The sequence below is a fragment of the Echinops telfairi genome, unplaced genomic scaffold, assembly GCF_000313985.2.
Source record: "Echinops telfairi isolate 266 unplaced genomic scaffold, ASM31398v2 ScPeMD7_70;HRSCAF=299, whole genome shotgun sequence".
Classification (NCBI taxonomy): Eukaryota; Metazoa; Chordata; class Mammalia; order Afrosoricida; family Tenrecidae; genus Echinops; species Echinops telfairi.
In genome coordinates, this window is record NW_022103968.1 from 19,528,062 (window position 1) to 19,547,223 (window position 19,162).

Sequence of the window (19,162 nt, forward strand, 5' to 3'; positions counted from 1 at the left end):
CTACCCTGTCTTACAGGGTGACTAAGAGTCAGAATCAACTCAAAAGCAGTGAATTTTTGGTATACAGTATCAAAGTGACTTCAGCAATGCAAAAATCAGATAAGAAGCTTAGGGGGCAGTGTGTCTATGTTAAAGAGAGAGGTACAACTCAGAAAAGGAGGGTGAGGATTCCTGCACAACAAGGATGCAATCAATGTACCTGAAGTTCACACACAGAAATGGTTGGTGAATATTTCATACATATATTGTATACATTATTGCATATATTCTCAATAACAAAATAATAAAAACCAGAAGTAGAAAAAATGGGAAAGAAAAAAATCCTTTCATGGATGTAATATCCTTTCTTATAATAAAGTTGTTATTGTTATTTTTTTCTCTCCCTGCATTGTTTTTGGTTTCCTCTGTTTCCTTTTGTTGGTAGCTCGTTTAGGTGCCTAATTGCCTGTCTTTCATATTAGATGCTTTCTGATGCATCAGGAGATTCTCTGATGTCTGTTTCTTATTTGAAAGTGAGGTATTCAGACCAGTATTAAGGACCCGGTGCATGGTCAGGGCTTTTAAGGCACTGGGTTTTGCCAGAGGGGCAGAACTTGGCCATTATGGGACACCCTCCTCTTAACTAACAAAAGCTATACAACTTTGGATTGCAATTAAATTATAGTAATATGCCCTTTCTAGTCACAATTCCTTATGTGAAATATTGCATTTCTGGACTCTACACCTGTAACTTGAATTCCATTTTGGAGAGTATTCTCTACTGTACTAATGACAGGATAGTGTGGGATTAAACCCTCATTTTGGAGCCCTGGTGGTAGTGAGTCACACATTAGGCTGGTAACTGCAAGGTCAGCAGTTCAAAACCACCAGCTGCTCTTTGGGAGAAAACGGTGACATTCTACTCCTGTAAAAAGTTACAATCTCAGAAACCCACAAGAGCAGTTCTACACTGTCCTATAAGATTGCTTCGAGTCGTAATCGACTTGATGGTGAGAAGACCTGAATGTGGAAGAGGGTTGAGTTGTTTGATTTAGAAAGGTGAAGTCAGTGTGTCTGGTGGTGAGGCCAAGTGGACCAAGTCACACCCTTTGTTTCCTTTGGGACAGCATTAAGACTCTACCTTAATACAGGGTGTGACTTATGCCTCCCATCCTTTGTTTTCCTTGGATGGTGTGTTAGTCTGGGTACTTCAGAGAAACAAATAAACAGAAACTCATGTATAAGAGAGAGTTTTATATAAAGGGTAAGTGCACATCAAGAAAACATCCCAATCCAGTGCTGCCCAAACCCACAAGTCCAACATTAACCCATTAACCCATATGTCCAACACCATTCCACAAAATCCTCCTCTATCTCACAAAACAAACGCAATGATGCCGACTGCAGGAGGAAAGCAGAGTCAGTGAATGCGTAAGCAGCGCCGGCAGGGGTCTCCACACGGGTGCTCTGATTGTTTGCTCAGCATACAGATTGAAGAAATATGGTGAATGGGCCCACACCTTTCCTGCAGAGATATCCTCAAGAGTTCATACATTATCATTCTATGATGATTGAACTGAAGAAGGTATCTCAGAATGGTAATTTATATGGAAGAATAGCCACATATAAATAACAACTGCACTAAAGAAAAAACAAATAGCCAATCCTTCATTAGCCAGTCCATTTGTTATAGTAGATCTCTGTGCAGATGGATATTCCTTATCCCTTTACAAGCACCTGGATTTCAGTGCTGTACTCCAGCATTTGTGAGTACTGTATGAAAACTATGCCATGGAGAAAATACAGTATACCTATTTGCCTTACTCCTTACAGAAGTACGTCCCTCTATGATTCCAAAAGAAAACTTGATTCCACAAGGGCAATTAGCATAAGAGGGGGGAAAAGACTGCCGCTTTTCCAGGCTGTGCTACACCATTAATATATATCACTGGATAAGTAATTTCACAAGCCCCCCCACTCACTACATATAGTGCAAGAAGGCCATTGATGTCACTTTTGTCCACTCTGCTTATAGTTTGTGGTGCTGTTGGAAGAGCCTCACCAATAGACACACTGACTTCACCTTTCTAAATCAAACAACTCAACTGGCTTAACCTCTTTTTACTTTTCATGTTAAACACAAAAATCCACTTAGGAATAAATAAATAAAAACTCACTGCCACTGAGTTGATTCCTACTCGTAAGACAAAGGAGAACTGCTACCTATAATTTCTAAGAGAAGCTGCTGAGCTAAACTGCTGGCCCTGCAGTGTAGCGGTCCAGTGCTGAATTCACTGCACAACCAAGACTCCCTTTAGGTGTAATACCAAACCAAACTCACTCCCATCAAGTTGATTCCAACTCAAACAGGCATTACTACGACAGAGAAAATTGCTATTGGCTCTTGCAGAGAGAACTCAGGCTCGATGAATGTCAAACACAGGTGAAAGAACTTTTCATTTGTGAGAATTCAGAGGGGCCTAAGTATCTCCTGCTACACACACTTAGTACTCATGCCATTCTATCAGATTTACAGCAGCCTCAGACAGGCTTAACTTGGAATCCTCCGTCCAAAGCAAAACATCAGTTACCATTCTTTTGTATCATCAATGAAACATTCCATCTCAACTGAGATGAGATACTGAAAAGCATTTCCAAGCTATCTGTCCACCGCCAAGAAATGAATTTGTTTGGATGTGAGTGTATTATTAGGTTCAGAGAGACATTGAAGTATACAATCCCAAGAAAGGAAAGAGATCTGGGGGTTAATATTGTTCAAGTGGTAATCAAAGATGTTTAGAGTGGTGAAATAAATATTCAAGTCATTCTAAGCTTGGAGAGAGAATAAATTGGTGAAAAGCTTAGAATATAGAGAAACCAGTTAATTCTTTACGAAGGAATTGTGTGGTTTGTGAAAGAAATAGGAGACTGATTCAATTACAGCACTAGGCTAAAATGCCCAAGTTCTTTTGAGGCCTTTTTTCAAGAATTTACTCAGAAGAGTTTTCTCTCTCTCACTCAGTTTTTGCAGCACACATACCCCATATTTAATTCACTCTCTGCCTACATTACAACCTAGTATTAACCACTGTTCACATTCGCATCTGGGCAAATATCCAGCCACTTGCTCATCTAACACTGAAATAGACTTTATTAAGAAGCAAAACTAAATGAACAGAGGGAAAGAAAATTCATTTTCACACAGAAGTACAAGACACAGCTGTGATCTGTCAAGTTTACAGGGCTGTCTCCTAGCTGAAAGGCAAAGTTACAAGACTATCTCCTTTGCTGAACAGGAAGCAGCCGTCTGAAAAGTAAAAATGTTCCCAAGCCCCAGCTCTAGTCACATTCCCAACACACACTCCCCTTTGACCAGGACTGTGTAATGCACCCCTTCAAGAAGCCTTGACAACGCGTCAGCAAGTTTGTAGATGACAAATGTTCTTAGATTTCACAGAATAATCTTTAATTATGAAGTCTTCAAATTAAAAAATTAAAAAACTAATGTGAGACTAATATGTGTTGGTTACACCCCTGTGAAGGAACAAGAACAAGACCAGTTTTTGCCCTTGCGAAATCCACACCTACATGGATGATCTTTCGTTCCTCCTTTGGGGAAGTTGCATCTGAAGCACCAAAAGATAACTCAAGAACAGATTTTTCCTTCTTATCTCTCAGAGAATTACTGTTAATGTACAGACGAGCACTCAACTGGAGTCTAAGGCAATGGAGGAAAAAAAGCAAAACTCCATAATGATGCTAACATGTGCACTGAGTTTATATGAAAAAGAATTAGAGCGAGAGAGATATTAGTCCCAGGAACTGGAAGCAGCATGTGTAAATAATACATTCTGGGGCTGATGATAACAGCAGTAAGGCAGGTCCTTCCTACAGCTTATTTTAGAATGAGTTTATAGTAGAATCTTTACTAAGGATTCTGATTCGAGAGGTTTCCAGGTGCAGCAGCAGCAGATTATATTCCAAATGGTAGTTCCGCACACAGAAATAAGAAAGACTCCAAACAAAGGAAACAGGGACATGCTCAAATGGGTGTGTTTGCGTTGAAGAGAGGAAGTGGTTAAGCATTTCTACCCAGAAAACACTATAGAATTACTTTCAAAATAATACCCCTTTCAATATCTTTTGATTTCCCAGCTTACCTTTTAAGTCAAAGCAGAGCACAGCAGTGTTGCCACAATCCTTACAAAGTACCATCACCATGGGTCTGGTACACAAAAACAGAACTAATTCTCACACAGGAAGTCACCATCTTGTCAACTGAATGGTACACATTAGGAATGAAAAGTTTAGCTGTATTTCTTTTTAAAAAGTAAGAAAAGAACACATGGGAAAGAGAGATGGAGCTCTTTGGGATATCTTGCCTTCTCCCACAGCAGGCTCCACAGTGTATGAACAGCTGGGAAATTTCCGTTTCACAGGAAAATAATGACTTCTTAGTTCACATTAAAGTGGAAATGACAAAAACTGACCGCATCACACAGAAAAAGGTGTTTCCTGAAAGGAGACATAGTAATGCTTTTATTTTATTTTTTTAAAATAGCACACACAAACAACAAAGGAAAAGCAAAATAACGCATACAGCAGAAAAAAATCTTTTGCAAGAGATAAAAAGGGGAAAATGCTACATCAAGGAAATGTTCTATGACAGGGACTAGTTTCAGTGGGAAAATAATTTTGTCCCAAGGGGGAGGGGGGTCATCTGAAGTGCATACACACTGAAAGGGAATGATAAGGACATATTTCCCTTTATACCACTCAGGGACTTTTATCTAAGTTTCAAAGATGAATATCTAGGTTCAACTTTTCCTCCATATACACAAATATGATCCACTCATTACTAACTCCTCTGCAGCTCTTATAAACCAAACTAAATCCAAACTTGTTGCCACTGAGTGGCTTGTGACGCGGTGACTTGTGGGACACAGTAGCATGGACACACTGTTCCACAGGATTTCCAAGGCAGAAGCAACCAGTCACATCTTTCTCCCACTGGGTAGCTGGTGGGTTCAAACAACATGATCTTTGGTTAGCAGCTGAGTATTTAACTACTGCAACACCCGGGCTCCTTATAGTTCAGATGATTTTGAAAAATAGATGTGCAAATGGTTTATGCTTTAAATAACATTAATTCTTATATATATTCCTTATGTATAAGTATGCTCCTGATTCAGCAAAAAAAACAAACAACCGATTCTCTGGGTACCTACAAAGTGTCAGCTATCATTATCCATGTTGGGGACACATTGCAGGACCAACTCCTAATACTCAATGAGCCTATGTTATTTACAATCCCGATGCTTCATATTAAAATTTCCTTTGTCTATGGCTTTCTTTCACCGACTTGAGCAGTAGTTTCAAAATTACTGCAAGCACTCAGGGAGCTTACATAACAACAAGCAAAACAATACCATTCACATCAGAGTCCTAGGAATGGATCACAAACATCGGTGTCTTTTTTTAAGCTCCCTAGTTGACACCAAGTAACAGTTGATCTTGAGACCCAATGAACCAGATCACTGGTCTGGTCTTCAAGGAAATGAAGAATTAAAACAAAGAAACCAAGAAAAAGGCTCCTCTAGGGTGAGAGTTTGTCTCACATACTTTGGACATGTTATCAGGAGAAACCATTCCCTGGAAAAGAACATCATGCTGGGTAAAGTAAGGGAACAGCAAAAAAAGAGGAAGATCCTAGACAAAATGGATTGACAAGGTGACTGCAACAATGCACTCAAACATATGAACAATTGTGAGAAGCAGGATCTGGCAGTATTTTGTCCTGTTGTATACAGGGTCACTATGAGTTGAAACTGACTCTACAGCATCTAGCAACAACAACAACAACAAATTCTCCCAACCCTACCAACCAAAAGTAATAAGGCTCATTGAGGGTACAGGACAAATTTCCTAGGGGGTAGGAGAGATCCATTTGCTATCCGTAACTCCATAACAGCACCTGCCCCTTGCCCTTTCCAGGACAAGCCTTGCATTGCAGCAAGGGTCTTCAGGTTTGCCATTTCTACCTCCTGCTTGAGCACCCAGGCATGGTAACTGGGAAGAGAATGGGCATCTTGGGACATACTGGTGCACATGAAGTACACAGGGGTGCTTCTATGATACAATGATCATAGCATTTGAGTGATTATTTTTTAAGTTCTACTTCTTTTATTACTTTTTTAGTAATAAAAGAGGATGAAAAAGTCACACAGATGTCCAAATTAACCAGAAATGGTTGAGCACAATTACTCAAATATATGCTTCAGGAAATTAAAATATTCTCAAATCAAGGTGTTTAGATTTTCAACAGGAATAACATAAGCAAAATCATTAGGAAATACCCCAAGCCAAAGGTTAAGCATTAGTAATCCTAATGGAGAATTAAAAGAAACAGGCAAAAAGCTGGCAAAAGTCTTTTAAAAAGCAGTAGTCCCTTTAAGTCCCATATTTCCATGTAAGAGTTATTTCAATCATCTACTATTAAGAGCAAAATGATACAACTTGTTTTCCTCATGGAAAAGTGTTCTGTACCTTTAAATATCTCATTAAAAACAACAAAGTTGATTCATAAAATTCCAAAGACAAATTCCTATTCTTGACCTACAGATATCTTTCTTCAGAATGTGCTAAATGGTAACTTAAAAGTGAAATCCAGTTTATCTGTCACTCCTTAGTTTATGGACTCTAAGCTCTTCCAGTCCAATTAAGCCTCCATCCATCAGATTTTATTACCAAATCATTCAGACATGACACAGATCCCTTTCTTGTTCTTTTGATCTCTGGGCTAGGTCATATGTGTTTCTCAGTATTTATTACATGTGTTGCAACATCACTATATTCCATTTTTAGTATATAGCTTTTCTCTTAGAAGTGAGTGGTCTAAATATTTTAAGTATATTCCATTAGTATATCCCAAGAACACAATTAGTAATAGTATATTCCATGATTTAAAATAATATAAAAGGAATATCATACACAAATGAATCTGCAGATGCACATAATCATTCATTATAGTATACTGTCTGCTAGTCAAACATCATTGTGATGTTTAAACGTATGTTTATATGCACAAATCTCAAAGCACACCTTCCAAGTTTTCAAGATACTGTTCTCTATTCTAGGAACAGAGTGATAAAAAGATCTACTGGTGCAATACAAAAACACTTTCCGGTCAGTGAAAATGCTTTACTGCATCTTTTCAAAGGAAGGAGAATTTTCTGGAGCAACTAAGAGGGAAAGTTATTGGCAATTACTTTTGGCGAAGTAACAATATATTCAATTTAGAGAAAGGTTGTCACATATACTCAATTTAAGAAGTGTGGGGTAGACTGGAAGAGAAGGGTTCAACAAAGGGAGAATAAGACTTGAGGGGAGAACATCTGGGTAACGTAGGTTTCTCAAGAAATGCACCGTGGCACTATCCTCAGACTCCACCCTACTTCTTATCAGCAAAGGCATCAAAATATTTTGCAGCAAAAGGAACTCTTGAGGAAATCATTGGTAACTGTTAATAACCTAATGTTTCCTTATACTCCTGACCACAGGAATCCAGACAACTTTCTAATAAAGACAAGGGTTTGTAAAGGAACAAACTAACTCTAATGATAAGTCATCTTCCTACTAGTATAGCTACTGCTCAAATAAAATAGTACCTTGGGAGGCTGATGACCAGTCAAAAGAAACAAGTCTTTTGCCCTACATGGTGAGGGGACTTCTGGGGAAGTGAAGTACAAAGTAAATTTATCAAATTTTACTGGGGATCTCAGGCTCTAAAGCGATGCCACTAGTGGCAAATTCAATCCTTATTTCAATCTAGTCAGTGTTGAATGCATGAAAAGAGGGGTTTGTCCATTTCCCACTTTCTTCTGTTAACTCTAGGGTGGAGCAAATTAACACTAAATTACACAGCTAATGTTTCACTTTCTACTCCAAATTCAGAAGCAGTCTGAATTCACCAGCTGCTCTATGATAGGAGATGGGGCCTTCTACTCCCATAAACAGTCTTGGAAACCCACAAAGGCAGTTCTACCCTGTACTAGAGTCACTCCAAGATAGAATTCACTCGATGGCAGCAAATTTGGTTTTGAGTTTATTCCAAATTCAAGGAGCTTTTATGGTATAGTGGTTAAGTGCTCAGCTGCTAAATATAAGGTCAGTGGTTTAAATCCACCAACTGCTCCTCAGGAAAATGATGAGGCAGTCTTCTATAAAGACTCTAGGCTTGGAAAGTCTATGGAGCAATCCTACTCAGTGCTATAGGGTCACTATGAGTCTAAATGAGTTTGGTTTGGATTACTCACATTCTGGGATTTTGTAAAATATTCCTTATCTTTCCCATTCATCAGCAATAGTATTCTACTTTAAAAACAATCTACTATTAAGATAACCCAGCTCTCTGCTCTTCCTCGTTCCTGTACAGTCCCAGCCACATCCCAGAGGCATGATGGTGAAGGTTGGAGTGAACAGATTAGGCCACACTGGGTGCCCAGTCACCAGGGCTGCTTTCCACTCTGGCAAAGTGGAGATTGTTGCCATCAATGACCCCTTAATTATCTGAACTACATGGTCTACATGTTCCAGTATTATTCCACCAACGGCAAGTTTAATGGCATCATCAAGGCTGAGATCGGGAAGCTTATCGTCAATGGGAAGGCCATCTCCATCTTCCAGGAGCAAGATCCCACCAAGTGGGGTGAGACTGGTGCTGAGTATGTTGTAGAGTCCACTGCTATCTTTACAATCCTAGAGAAAGCTGGGACTCACTTGAAGGGTGGTACCTAAAGGGTAATCATCTCTGCCCCTTCTGCCGATGCCCCCATGTTTGTGGTGGGCGTGAACCACAAGAAGTATGACAACTCCCTCAAGATTGTCAGCCATGCCTCCTGCAACACCAACTGCTTGGCCCCCCTGGCCAAGGTCACCCATGACAATTATGGCATCATGGAAGGACTCATGACCACAGTCCACACCATCACTGCCACCCAGAAGACTGTAGACAGCCTGTGTTAGTGCGGGTACTTTAGAGAAACGAATCTACAGAAACTCATGTATAAGAGACAGTTTTATATAAAGGGTAAGTAAACATCAAGAAAACATCCCAACCCAGTGCTCCCCAAACCCACAAATCCAACATTAACCCATATGTCCGACACCAATCCAAGGTCCTCCATCTCACAAAACACACGCCATGACGCCGACTGCAGGAGGAAAGCTGAGTGAACATGTAAGCATCTCAGTGCTGGCAGGGGTCTCCACACGGCTGCTCCAGCACCCAGGGCTGCATCGGGGTAGGTCCATGCGTTTCTCCTCAGGGATGCCTTGCAAGCTGAAGCAAGGAACTGGCAAAGGCAGCTATCCCCTGGTCTGGCCATCACAAAGCAAGAGACCTGAGAATTAGAAAGGTGAGGCTCACGGAGCCATTTCTCTCTCCACCCTTCAATTAACCCCACATGTGTTTATCGGCCAGGTTGGCACAATATATTTTAACTATCTCATGGCCCCTTTGGCAAACTCTGGTGTGACAGCCGTGGGGCTGCCCAGAACACAATCCCCGCATCTACTGGCACTGCCCAGGCTGTGGGCAAGGTTATCCCCAAGCTGAATGGGAAACTCAATGGCATGGCCTTCCATGTCCCTACCCCCAATGCGTCTATCGTGGATCTCATCTGCCATCTGGAGAAAGCTGCCAAGTACAATGACATGAAGGTGGTGAAGCAGCGTCCGATGGTCCCCTAAAGGGCATCCTGGGCTACACTGAGGACCAGGTTGTCTCCTGTGACTTCAACAGTGACACCCACTCTTCCACCTTTGATGCTGGGGCTGGAATTGCCCTCGACGATCACTCTGTCAAGCTCATTTCCTGGTTTGACAATGAATTTGACTACAGCAACAGAGTGTCGGACCAAGGAGTAAGAGCCCCCACCCTGGACCAGCAGCCCCAGCAACAGCACTAGAGGAAGAGAGGCCCTAGGCTGCTGGGTAGTCTTTGCCCCCAACTCAATCCCCAAACACTGAGAATATTCCATCCAGAAACCTAGAGGAAGGGGAGGGGCTTAGAGAGCTTGACCTTGTCATGCATCATTAATAAAGTACACTGTAACCTGCCTCCTCGCCCACCATGCCCCCCAAAAAGATAACCTGTTGCCATCAAGTCAATTCCAATTCATGGCATCCTCTAGTCCAGGGGTCCTCAAACTACGGCCTACAGACCACATGCAGCCCGTCGAGGACATTTTTGCCCGTTTTGTTTTTTTTACTTCAAAATAAGATGTGTGAAATGTGCATAGGAATTTGTTCATAGTTTTTTTTTTTAACTATAGTCCAGCCCTCCAACGGTGAGGGACAGTGAACTGGCCCCCTGTTTAAAAAGTTTGAGGACCCCTGCGTCTAGTGTATAAAGTTTTCAAGACAGCAAATATTTTCCGGCACAGACAGTCTCATCTTTCTCCTGAGGAGCAGCTGGTGAGTTTGAGCAGCTAACTGAAAGTATGCTATCAACTCACCACTTCACCACCACGTCTCTGTACCGCCAGGTCTCCTCCTTCAGCTGAGTTGCCATTTCTAAAACACTTTCAATTCTCAATATAAAAGGTCTAGATTCTCTTAATCCTTGATAGTTCTCACATTTCCCTGCTTTTTATAAATATTATTGTACATGTATGAAACTAATCATTAAGGAAGCCAGTTAATTTAAAATATACTATCTAAACCAAGAATAGAAAGTTTGCAAATGCAAAATGGAACTTGGTGGCTCTGATATACAATTTTACTCATGAAACTAAAAATTACATATGCTTGAGGACCATGAGAATCCATTTCGAATTATGTCAGCTCAAGGATTCAGGTTCCCATCTTAGAACACTAAACCTTGGAGCAAGAGGCAGTGACAGTGAAGCAGTTATTAAAAATACTTGGAATTGTGCTATGAATTTGGATTAATGTCTTTGCTCATTTACAAAATTCCTCTGAAACTCAATGGGCTTCGGGCCATAAACTCACTTATCATGCATGCTATCACAGGCACTACATTAGTCTGCATGTTTAGCTATGCCAAAAGATTTCATAGTGGTTAGCATGGTATCACAGCAAGTGCTCTATTTCACAATTCCTGTCTCATTCCATTAAAAAAACTGGTATGATGGGCTTTTATGTCATCTAATAAAATAAAATCTACTGTGCACAGAAAGTGTGGATTAGAAGAAGATGATGGAACTCCTTATATCTGCAAAGTGCTTCTCAGTTTCAGATCTATCACTTCATTTTATGCTCAAAACAGCTTTGTAAACTTGTATCTCCATTTCACACACTGAGAGAAGTGAAGGAATTTCCTGAAGACACAGAGTAAGTAGTAGAGGTAATGCTGAAATCCAAGTCTTCTGACTCCTGTCTCCTGTTGCTAGACAGTTGAGCTACTTCATTTACTAAAACTTTCCATTCGTCTATTATTTTTCATATCTGGACTTTTCTTAGTCTCAAAACATGAAAAGTCAAGAAAAAACAAATTTATTAATACTGTAAATAATTATCAAAGATTTTAAACCTTAGATAATATCATAATGCTGATTTGTATGTTGTAAAATTTGGCAGCCAGTATTTCCCATCGACTATCAAATATGGATGCGGTACTCAAGCGAATAGCCCAAAATAAGCGTATTTCCCAAGAAATGTTTAGTATCACTCAAATTTTGAAATTAAGCATAACAGTGATAAGCAACTAAGTGTTATTTTGTGTAAAGACACCGATTTGCCACTATTTTCTATGTTTACACAGTGCCAAAATAATTACATTCACGAATTCAATCAGATATGGTAGATCATCTAAGTGGGTATTTTATCACCATGGCTTACTCCTGCTTCTTTTCCTACTATTTCGTCCAGTTTCAAGTCATTGCCAATCAAGAAAAATTTCCATCAGATTTTACTAGTGATTTTTCTTGATTGACGTGACTTAATAAGATGCCAAACACGATGCTTAACATTTTATGTGGCCTTGACAGATTGGCTCAAGGGATTCTAGACCGTTGATTGGTAGTCCCGGAATCCAGGAATTCTTTTCTATATTCAGTACTTTATCCAAGTGATATCAGCATTATCTGAAAGCATTAAAATATTTTGGGACTAGGTATTACTGCTCTTAATCTTTACACTATATTCTTGGTTTCTGCAAATATTTTTCTAAGAGTAAAACAGACCATGTTCCCAAACTAAATCAAAATTTGGCAAGTACTTGTTCTTATATTTTATATCTATACTTTATATCATATCTATATTTTCTCAGCATATATACAGAAAACACTCATTCGATACTTTAAGAACAATAATATTAACTGATATTCTGATCTGTGACTTAATTTTAAATAATAACAATGGGCATTTTACTCTGAGCTACAGAGAATGATCTTTCTTAAAACATTACAGTGCATCATGTTGCTATATTCTTTCTCCCTTGTTTATTTTTTTAAAATTATTGCTACAAACTCCGCTGTAATAAATATTGTTGTACACACAACTGTGTGCATTTTATCAAAGTAAAATGGTAAAGTAAACTTCTAGCTTAAGGGGTAGGCACATGTCTACAATTGACTTAAAGCTTCATTTAAAATTTCTATTTTAAGGCCAACTCTCACCTATCTAATTGATGAGAGTAATCAGTACTCTTCAAGGAAAATGAGTTGGTAGTTCTATTAAATTAGATTACTGATGGTCAGTGAAGGTTCTTAAAACTGCATTTTCTCTTTTTGAGTTAAAAACAAATCAAAAACGCAAAACAAAAAAATTTACATTCCAATAGAGAATAAAAATGCAGACATAAAATTAATTTTAACATTTAACAGTGGCCATATATAATTCAGGTAATTTCTAACAGCAATAATCAATAGATACTCTGAATAGATTAAAAAGTAAAAAATTATTTCATATCTCATTTGCCACAAAAAAGAAATATCCACATTTAGCCCCAAACAGAAACTGACATGATTTAAACTTACCTAGTTTAAAGAGAATCCAAAAGCATTCTCTAGCAAATGAAAAAAAAGTTTTGTTTTGTTTTTATTGCAATTGTGAAAATGTCAAAAACTACTATGGTAAATTGTTGAGTTTTTTCTCTTTCCCCCTCTGCTTCTATCTTCTGCTCTCAGCCATCTGGATTGTATTACTGTACTACTGGGAAGTTAAATTTGCTAACAAAAAGTCAAAGCTTTATCTTTCCTATTGTGCTTATTATACAGCTATTCCCATGTGTTGTCTTCATTTTCTAAATTAGGTTATTTTGTCTTCCTCCGAATACATTCTTGAAGGCCTCATTATTATTTATACTTTCCCACAATATGCTATATTTCCTCACAGTCCAGTTGTCCCTGTACTACATTTAAATTGTGGTTTCTTCAAGCGCTAAAGAAATTCTTTTCTTTCAATCTTCACAGTAACCCTTTCTCTGATAAGCCTTAGTCCTTTTCATTTGGATCACTGTCAAGTTCTTTACCATCAAATATATAACCTCTGAACTGGTTTTCAAGCGTAGGGAAAAAAAACTATGTATTCATGCATTCATTATAAGCTATTTGTCAAAATAAAGACAACCTGGTGGCTCAGCACTCAGCCACTCCTTGAGAGAAAATGTTGCAGTTTGCTTATGTAAAGATTCTCACTGTAATGGGGTTGATTCTGACTCATAGTAACCCTCTGTGGGTTTTAGTGCATTTTAAGTTTTCTTAAAACTTAGTTATACTAAATAATACCTGCACATGATAAAAAATTCAAAAGTATTAATAAAGTAAAAAAATGTATAAAACAATCTACACACAATGAAGTAAATCTTCCTGTCACCATTGAACCTCTTTCCAGAATCAATTAGTTTTCAGGTTTCTTAGGACTCTTTCCACATCTTTCCTCCCACTGCTTTCACAAACACTACAAAGGCTGTCTGCTCTGCTCCATGTTTCGTTTCACTTACTCATAGACTTTGTCATTCACTGACTTCAGGACTTAGAGATCTATCCAGTTTATGTTTAAAAGGCTGCACAGTATTCTACTTTATGGCTATATTATTATTTAATGAATATTATATTAGATTTTTTTTCTTTGCTATATTGCTATATTTCTTTGCTTGAATATATTTCTTCACACACGTTTGTTAGCCTAGCTGCAAAATAAATCTCCAGAAGTGGGGTTGTCCATAAAATGCTAACTACTGATAGTGTCAAACTGCTCTCCAAAGAGGATGTGCCCTTTATACGCCCACTGGAATATGTTGTCACTGCTGTTTGGTGTCATTGAGTCAGAATGTCAACTGAAAAGTTGTCCACCTGGAAAGAGCAAGCAGTTCACCTGGAAACTGGAGGGGAGGCCCAACAACCACACACACCAAAGCCTCTAGTACACAATTCAAACATGAACCCAATTGCTAAGTTCTCCCTAAATGACTCCACAGTCTGGAAATAACTTTTCAAAGCCAACAATCCTGACCACTGAACTAGGATTAATCATTCCTGACCCAGAGCATACACTTTGCTATAAAGCTGAAATATATGCTAATGCACAAAAAAGAAAATACAGATTGACACGCAAAAGTAGAAAAAATGTGTATGCTAATTTTCAAAATTTTAATCACTAGCTTAATAACAAGCTTAGATAAAAATAGTTTAAAATTTTCTTTGGTATGTGTGATTTTAGGGAAAGAACAAAATCATATTGTTTCACCATCTGTGGAAGCTTTCTCAGGAAATAACTGGATTATAAAACTTGTTGAAGTAGTACTTATTTGCATATTATCAGGGGATTTAGATTTGGCTCCATAGTCTAAGAAGTGAGGTGGTGGGGAAAAAAAATGAGAAAAAAAAGAGTACAAGGCAAACATCAATTATCAACAAGACACCTTGCATTAGTGAGCTAATTATAAACACCAAAACCCGCATTCTATGTTTTCCCCCCACATTCTATGTTATTCCAGAATATCGTCTAATTAAAAAACAGTACTATTTTAATTAAAATTATTTTTCTTTTTAAAACATAAGGTTTTTCTCTGAGTTATTTTTGAGCTTACATAACATATATTCCCTAAACAACTCGAAGTCACTTATGCAAGATTGACTATGAGAAACATACTGTCTGCTCAAGTGAAGAGTTTTTATTCAAACCTCCTGCCTGACTGAGCTCTTTGGCAGCTTCTGGCTTCCCTACTACACATACCATCCCTACTCAGACCTACACACCCTGCCTTTTAAAAATGTGTATCTATAGAATGTTAAAAATAACAGATTAGTTACACTTCAAATCACCTTGTTACAGGGGTTCTAGTTGCCTAGAAAATTTGAAATGTTTGGCAAGGTCCAATATACCAATGTCTTTATGAAACAATACTTATTTAAAAATTAAAACTACTAAACGCTAATCATAAAGCATATTTCCAAATGAGGAAGCCTGTTTGCAACATGTAATGTCATAAACTCCTTTGGGGAACAGAAGATTTATATCTATAAGGAATTTCTTAAATCGGGGTCCATGAATCTCAAGGGACTGATAAACTGCAGGAAATTTATTTTGAATTCACTCAGATTAAATTTTTAAAAACATGTATGCATCTTTCTGGTGAGACTAAAAGTGACCAAACTAGATTGGGGTTTTAAACATGGCTTCATTGGCATATGGCTATTAGCTACCATGGTGTATCACAAGTAACCTGCTGCTGGCTACATTAGTCAGATTTATAAACTATTAGAGCATGTTGAAATACATAGTAGAGCAGATGCAAGGTTATCTTTTTTAACATAACTCCATTTACTTGCATTTCTTGTATGACAGAAAGCTCTAGAGCATTGGAAATTGTCTACAACTCTAAACACATCCATGGAAATGTACTGCTTATGTGAACATAATATGCTATGCATGATCCAGGAAGAAAAAGCTTGAGAACTGCTGATATGAACCTGGCCTTCTTCAATTTATTTTCAATGCTGTTGCCAAAATGAGATTTTAAAGCATCTGATTACATTGATCCCTTCTATAAATTCTTAAATGGATCCCGATTTCCCACAGAATACAGTCTAATTTCATAGCATGATACATAAATTCTATGAAATAATCCTTGCTAATCCTTTCAACTGATTCCCTTGCAAATGAAGAAACTTAGGCTCAGAGATGTTATGTTCCAAAATCACCCAGGAGTCCTTCACTCAATGTAACCTCAAACTGGGCTGGAGTTGGAATGGATCCCAACACTGGCATTTTTGTAGTCTGGATTGTGGCTTTAAAAAAGGATGATTTTATTTTTTTTCCAAGACAAAATTTCATTTATTTGTCATTAGAAATAAATATTTCACAATATATAATTACATATTGTTTTGTGATTAATCACTATGCTTTAATTATGTTTGATTTGTCATAATGCAAATACATCCTGCATGTCAGATATTTACATTACGATTCATAACATTAGCAAAATGACAGTGATGAAGTAGCAATGAAAATATTTTTTCTCATTTTATTAGGGATTCATACAACTCATCACAATCCATACATACATCAATTGTGTAAAGCACATTTGTATATTCACTGCCCTCATCATTCTCAAAAAATATTTGCTGTCCACTTAAGCCCCTGGCATCAGGTCCTCATTTTTTCCCCCTCCCTCATGAGCCCTTGATAATTTACAAATTATTATTTTGTCATGTCTTGCCCTGTCCAACGTCTCCCTTCACCCACTTCTCTGTTGTCCGTCCCCCAGGGAGGAGGTCACATGTAGATCCTTGTGGTATGTGACAAAGTTCCATCCATGGCATCCTTCTCTCACTGTGAGCATTCACGTTGGACCACCTCATCTGTCATCTCCCACTGCTTCAACTACCATTTCTCCTCTCTGAATTCACAAATCTCTATGTCCAGTGCTGCGACACTTCTAGTTTGTGCTCCAGCTGTCTACTTTGTATCTTCCTGCTGTCCAGGTATCTCAACCCTCAGATGCTAAAAATCAAACTTATATCGTCCACACAGTCTTCGACTGAGATAAGAGAATGAAGAGAAGGGATCTTCACCCATTTTCTTTCTCCAAGCCTGGAGTCTTCTTTAACCTGACCTTAATCTCCTACATCCAATTAGTAACTAATTCGTTCTGATTTTATCCTTTGTTTTCTCATGGCAGTCTCCTCCTCTTCATTCCTGAGGCTACAGATTTCTAGTACGAACTCTGTCTTGGAATACTATAATAATGCCTTTACCTTAAACCTGGCCTCCTTCCATCTATTTTCAATGCTGCTGTCAAAATGAGATTTTTAAAGCGTCTGATTACATTGATCTCCTTCCTATAAAATCTGAAGTGGATTTCCCAAAGAATGAAGTCCAATTTCTTAACACGATATATAAATTCTCCTAAGATATAATCCTTGCTGATCTCCTCCGCTATGTTACTTACCATATATACTCGAGTATAAGTCGACCTGAATATCAGCCGAGGCACTTAATTTTACCACAAAAACTGCATTTCAAATGTGCTGAAAACCCGGCTTATACATGGGTATATACGGTATTCAAGCCACACACCAGCCAAACTGAGTGTAGAAGTTGCCCCATGCCTTTCGTATGTGGCTGTCACCGCAGACTATTTTCCTCCTGACTCCTTACAGACTTGAAAACACTTCATCTTTCAGAAGTCACCACTTTGAATACTGTCCTGGCATTTTACACCCTTACACCTAACATTTGCCCCAAGTAGTAAAACTGATCACCTTCTCTCCTTTGGTCCCCTGCCCCGGTCTACATATCTATGGTATTATCTATAACAAACTTTTCAGTGAATGTATTTTAAAAATTCACTCTCCCCATCAGTTTGTGTTGTGTACCTTTCATTTTGCTGCTCTACTAAGACAGAAATCTAAAACGATTTCCACTCCCTGATCCACCCACAGGACTTAATAAACAGTAAGATTTTAGAATCTAGAAAAAAAAAGTATTAATAATAAAAAAACATTGAGAGACATCCTTTCAGATATTTTCTGAAAGATAATCAATGTCAACTTTTTGATCAAGTATGCCAACTCACAAATGACATAAAAAGTGTAACTAGAAAACCCTCATATCTAATAATTTATTGCTATGAAACCACTCTGCTTATGTAGCTACTTAAAATTTAGCACCCTATCATTTGATCTCCTTACTGATCCATTAAAATTTGTCATAGTTTTTAATATTTTCTTTCTTTTTGATTGAGTTTTATCTGGTTTACTGTTATTCTTGTTCATTTAGATTGGTCTTAAATGATTTGCTGTATATGAAATACAACCAAGATAAGTAAATCTATGGAGCAGTGGTTCTCAACCTTCCTCATGCCTCGGCCCTTAAATACAGTTCCTCATGTTGTGGTGACCCCCCAATCATAACATTATTTTCATTGCTAAACTTCATAACTGTAATTTTGCTACTGTTATGACTCAGGTGACCCCTGTGAAAGGGTCATTCCACCCCAAAGAGGTCAAGACCCACAGATTGAGAACCCCCGCTATAGAGACAGGAACTGGATTAATGGTTCTTTGGGGATATAGCAGGGGAGGTTGGGGGTAAATGGGGAGTCAATAACAATGAGTACAAGAATGAAGAAAATGTTCTAAAACTAACTGTGGTGGTGATGATTGTACAACTCATCTTGCGATTGAACTATTGAATTGTATGATTTATGTGCCAATAAAACTGGTAGGGGAAAAATCACTATACTGCAATAAAACAAATAATTAAATTTACAATGAGCTTCATCTAATTATGGATGAGAAGCCACGGTAGCAAAATGAGTTAACCTTGCTAACCACAAGGTTGACAATTCAAACCCACAGCTGGTCCACAAGAGAAAAATTATGCCATCTGTGCCCATAAAGATTTAGTCTCAGAAACCCTATGAAACAGTTCTACCCTGTCCTATAAGGTCAATGAGTCAGAATCAACTTGATAGGAGTGAGCGTAGTTATGAAGGATTGGTGGTGCAGTGGTTAAAGTGTTTTGGCTGCTTACCAAAAGGTTGGCATTTCAAACCCACCAGCTGCTGTGCAGGAGAAAGATGTGGTGGTCTGCTTTGATGAAGATTTAAAGCCTTGGAAACCCTCTGGCACAGTTTTTAAAAAAAAAAATCATTTTACTAGGGGCTCATACAACTCATCACAATCCATACACACATCAATTGTGTAAAGCG

At 38.2% G+C, this 19,162-nt stretch overlaps 1 protein-coding gene and 1 pseudogene across 3 annotated transcripts in view; one reads left to right on the top strand and one right to left on the bottom strand.

Annotated features, from left to right (window-relative positions):
- ADD3 (adducin 3) overlaps positions 1-19,162 on the bottom strand; it is a 139,022-nt gene that overhangs the window by 82,924 nt on the left and 36,936 nt on the right. The gene's annotated exons all lie outside the window — the stretch shown is intronic.
- LOC101662539 lies at positions 8,438-9,947 on the top strand (annotated as a pseudogene).